Below are 5,558 nucleotides of genomic sequence, written 5' to 3'. Positions count from 1 at the left end.
GTTTTGTCTCTATGAACGTGTGTACTATGAGACTTTGGTGCCTGCAGTGTCCAGAAGAGGGTGTCAGAATATCCTTAAACTGGAGTTACAGGCAGTTTTGAGCTACCATATGGGTACTGGGAACTAACCCACCTCCTCTTCAGGAGAAAGAAGTGTTCCTTACAAGAGAGCCTTCTCTTTAGTCTCCCCAAAATGCAAAAAATTATAAATAAGAATCTTGTCAATAATTGCATTTTTCCCTTTCTCACAGATGTGGCAGTCGAAGGCTCCTGACTTTGTCTTCCTGAGAAAGTCCATGGCCATTCAGTAAGTACAACTTTTGTAGACAGAACTTTAAAAATTGTATTTTTCACATGAGCCCTGTTGGACAGTGGGTATCCTAAATGATGTCATTTTCCTATATATGTGATCAACAGTTGAAACAGAGAAATCACAAATAATGAGCACACTTGTGATGTTGTTCTGACAACATTTCAGTGAACTCACACTCAGTCAGCATCACAGTACACAAAGATAGGATGATGTTTTCTGTGACAATGGACTCAGACTATGATTCCATGAGGGTTAATGCAGATGCTCGCTGTGAACTGACCAACAACATAAACCCTACCTAAATTTCCTCCTTCTTCCTTCCTTCCTTTCTCTTTCTTTCTTTATTTCTTGCTTGCTTGCCTCATTCCTTATCTACTTACTTTCTTCCCTCCCTCCTCATTCTCTTTCTTTTCTTTGTGGCATCTTTTTTACATAAAGAAACAAACATCTATAACAATATATTTCAAAGAGAAAAACCAATATTTTTATTTAAAGAAGGTTGATTATAAATGTGATCTCTTTCTAAAGAAGAAAAGGGGATATGATGCAGATACAATAGGATAAAAGGGTAGATTAAGAAACTTACTTCTAAAAGCAGCAACTTGTTTAAAATGTTTTACATTGGTATAGATTTTAGTCTATTGATACAAACTTAAAGTTAATTTTGTTATACTGTGTGCATGTTTCTACTTGTGTTTAAGGTATTATGTTTGTATAGCTCATTTTAAATTGAAATGTATAATTAAAAATAGATTAATAATTAGTCAGCTATGATAATCATACTCATAGCCATGTTAGTTAAGTCTTCTACATATACATAGAGATGTTTCATATAGATAGGTTATCTTCAAATACTTCAAAGACCAACATAATATGGCATTTATAATATTTTTAAAATTTAGACTTTCTGGACAGTGAGACATGTCTTCTCCTGGCAACACTGATTTACTTCAGAGAGGAGGATGGTCATTGAAGACACTTCATATCTTATCTTCACCTTGGCAAAAATAGCCATTTGTGCAAGAAACTGTTCTTGCCTGGACCGCTTGGTTGACTGGACATGCAGGACCCATAGAAAGGTGACCACTAAACTATGCTTGATGAAATGGTCCTTCAGGTTCCTGCTTTGCAGAAGAAACTGCCAGACATTCTACAGGACACTGAGAGAAGTGACTGAGAGACTCTAACCCTGTGGGCTGAAGACAAATTCCACAACTTTACAAAGGAACATTAGGTGACTGTCCAGGCTGCCAGCTGTCTCTGTCTACTCTCGCAAGACTCCAAAAAAAATGCTTGGATCCTTCTCCTGGTTCTCAGGTAATACATCCTTCTGAGGTCTCTGAGGTGGTTGAAGAATAGACAGTTATAATTTCCTCAGTTATGATAAAAGATAAATTAGATATAAAACTTTAGACTCACAAATATAAGATAGATAGGATATCTTCTTTAATATTGTAACTGTAATTCTTGCTTGATAATTGTTTTGTTATCTAAAATTTTACTATATAAAAGTTAAAACCTTGTTTTTTGAAAAAAAAATGGTAGTGCTGTGGGATGTTTTGTATGTCAAATGTTTTGATCTTATTGGTTAAAATAAATAAAGTGCTGATTGGCCAGTAGCTAGGCAGGAAGGATAGGGTAGGCAGGACAAGGAGAAGAGAATTCTGGGAAGTGAAGGCTGGATCGAGAGAGATGTTGTCAGCAGCTGCCACAACAAGAAAGAGATAAGGTAATGGTAAGCCATGAGCCATGTGGCAACTTATAGACTAACAGCAAAGGGTTAATTTAAGATAGAAGAAGTAGATAACAAGAAGCTTGCCATGGCCATACAGTTTGTAAGCAATATAAGTTTCTGTATGTTTACTTGGTTGGGCCTGGTGGGTGAGAGAGATTTGTCCTGACTGTGAGCCAGGCAGGAAAACTCTAACTATAGGTAGGATTTCACAAGTTAAACACAAATTGCAACACAGTAGGTAGGATAAGAAATATTACTGTAAGAATCTCAAAAGGCCCCCTTAACTAATTAACCCAAACCAGAACTCTGCTGCACCATGGAAGAGACTAGACACCTTGGTAAACATTTCATAGGTTAGAGCACATATTACTTGTACAGGACTTATATCTGTAACTATTGTCCATTTTTATGTTTTTGTTAGTGCCTATGATTTTGTTTATGTATTATTGTCTTCCACAGCATGGATGATAGCTGTAAAAACACTTGAGAATTACTTCCAGGAATCTAGATAGAAGGAACACAACTAATATGGAAGGGATTATGTATCATCTAGTATTATTTGCTTCAGTAAGACCATTTATAGGGCTGATATTTTTGTTACTACTTACTATGGAAAACTTTTTGTGACCTCTGATTTTGAGAAATTAGGAGTGGTTGTATGCTTATTTATAAAATGTCTGTGATCCAGATCTTCAGGGTCCATCGATGGTGGTGGACACTGGAATGGCCCATCTATCTTAGAACATTGTTTTCATTACTGTCTTTTGACTATGAGTGCATTGTTTAGCTGCTTTTGTTTGCACTCAGGGTCATGTTTTTCTCTGTCCAAAGAAGACTTTTTCTCAATCTTTGATTTCTTTTTAAGCTTTCATTTCTACAGCCTTCAGGAATCACCAAATTTCCAAAGGATTTTTATGCAATTTATGGGCAATTGTAGCATCATCTAATTACAGATCTCTCTGAAGTTCCCCACTATTTCTGGAGTGTGGACAGCTTCTTTCATTATGCTTGGTTTCATTCCTCTATCTTCTTCATAGTAACTGCTGCCTACAGAGGTCTCTGGAATGTGTTTCTTCCTTTTCCTCTTCCCATAATCCCTTTTATGCAAAAGACACACTATGTCCTAATTGCTCTTCATCTGAATGCCATGTCCCTTACCTCAATTGTCACCTTCTCCTGATTTCCCAAGATTTATCTTAAACTTTTAGTGCAAGATCTTGGCAGCTCTTTGGGCACTAGCTTTGTGTTTTTAGATCTTCCTCTTGGAGTTTCTTAGCCACCTTCTCTCAAGGACCCATTCCTTGACCATACACACACTTATTCCCACATAAACACACACATAAAATTGGAGGCTATGAACACATTTGAGACAATGGTGTCTGTCTTTCTGAACCAGGATGACACCACTTAATGGAGTAATTTCCATTTTCTGTGGCAGTATTTCCCTATTCTGTTCTACAGTGCCAGTGCACAAGGAAGGGGATCCCTCAAGTATTCTGTAGTTCATAGAGGTTCAGTTCACCTCCCCACTCTCTTCAAACTTCATCAGATCTTAGGCTTTTCTTAAAACTCTGCCCCAATTTTTGATTGGCAGCTGACTGTCTCTGCATGGCTGCTGAGTGTGAGGAGCAACAATGATCTCTCTGGGGTTGCATGGCTTAACCTAGTGCTAATTCAAGCTGTTACTATTGGCTTCTGAAAGGGAGTCTCACCCAATTTAGAATGGTTTGTTTCTCCTTTCCCTCAGAGGACTAGATATGTTTTCTGGAGAGTTTCCTCTTACTGCACTACACTAGTGAACCAATACATTGTCTTCTTTTCTACCATTTCTAATCTAGACTTTGGAGTGGTACATGATTATCCCAGACACAGTTTCAAGAGATACTGAAGAGTCCCCAGCTGAATCATTATCCTTAACACCTATCCTGGCCTATTTGGCCTCTTTTATGTTGTTGGGCCTTCTGTGAAATTTCATTTCATTGAATGTCCCTATCCCTTTAATTGCCTTGACCTGAGTGTGGATATATGTGTGAGTGTACATGTGGTGTGATTTTTTTTTATGAGAGCTCTTAATTTGATATGTTGTCGCTTTTACCAACTTTCAAATGCATTTTGTTGTCTTTTAATTGAGATTTTTTAATTTAAAAACATTTTTTCCTTTTTATATGTCAAACCCCAGTTCCCTATCACCATCACCTCTTTTCTCTCCCATCCACCTCTCCCCATTTTACTCCCCATTCTCCTCAAAGTGATAAGTACCCCCTTGGGAATTCAATGAAGTCTGACATACCAAGTTGAGGTACAGACTAGCATCTTACCCCTGCACCAAGGCTGAGCAAGGTATCTCACCATAGGGAATGGGCTCCAAAAAGCTAGTTGATGTCCCTGGGATATGTCCTGGTTCTACTGCTAGGGGCCCCACAATCAGATCAATCCACACAACTTTCACCTCTGAATAGAGGGCCTAGTTTGGTCCCATGCAGGTTCCCCAGCTGTAAGTCCAGAGTTTTTGAGCTCTCACTAGCTCAGATCACCTGTGGTTTTCCCCATCATGATCTTGACAACCCCCTCCCCACTCATATTATCACTTCTCTCTCTCTTCGACTGATCTCCAGGAGTTCAGCTCAGTGCTTGGCTGTGGATCACTATATCTGTTTCCATAATTTACTGGATGTAAGTTGTGTGATGATAATTATGTTTGTCATTAATCTGGTTATCTGGGAAGGCCAGTTCAGGCACCTAATCCATTCATGCTAGGAGTCTTATCTGGGATCATCCTTGTGGATACCTTGGGAGTTCCCTAGCATCAAGTTCCTCCCTCACCCATAATGGCTCCCTTTATCAACATCGCTTGCATTGCTCTCTCTCTCTCCATCCCTTCCAAACTGGACCATCTCAGTCCCGCATGTTCCCATATCCCATCCCCTCCATTCTACCTTGTCCATGTTTGCCTAGGAGATCTTAACTGTTGCCCCTTCCTGGGGCCCTCCAGGGGTGTCCTTCTTAGGGTCTTCCTTTTTATTGAGCTTCTCTGTGCTTGTGGATTATATCCTGATTATCCCTCTGCTTTGTGTCTAATATCTACTTACGAGTGAGTACATACCATATTTGTCTTTATGAGTCTGGGTTATCTCATTCAGGAGGATTCTTTCTAGTTCTATCCATATGCCTATAAATTTCATGATGTCTTTTTTTTTACACTGCTGTGTAATAATCCTTTGTGGAAATATACCATATTTTCTTTCTCCACTTTTTGGTTGAGGGACATCTAGGTATTTTCCAGGTTCTGGCTTTGTAAACAATGCTGCTGTGAACATAGTTGAGCAAGTGTTTTTGTGGTATGATTAGGCATATTTGAAATGTATTTCCAAAAGAGGAATTTGCTGGTTCTTGCCATACTGATTTCCAGAGAGACAGTACAAGTGTGAATTACCACCAGCACTGGAGGAGTATTGCCCTTACCCCATATCCTCTCCACCATAAGCTGTCATCAGTGTTTTTGATCTTAGCC

This window comes from Onychomys torridus, unplaced genomic scaffold (assembly GCF_903995425.1).
Source record: "Onychomys torridus unplaced genomic scaffold, mOncTor1.1, whole genome shotgun sequence".
Classification (NCBI taxonomy): domain Eukaryota; kingdom Metazoa; phylum Chordata; class Mammalia; order Rodentia; family Cricetidae; genus Onychomys; species Onychomys torridus.
Note: the sequence above shows the minus strand (reverse complement) of the source record.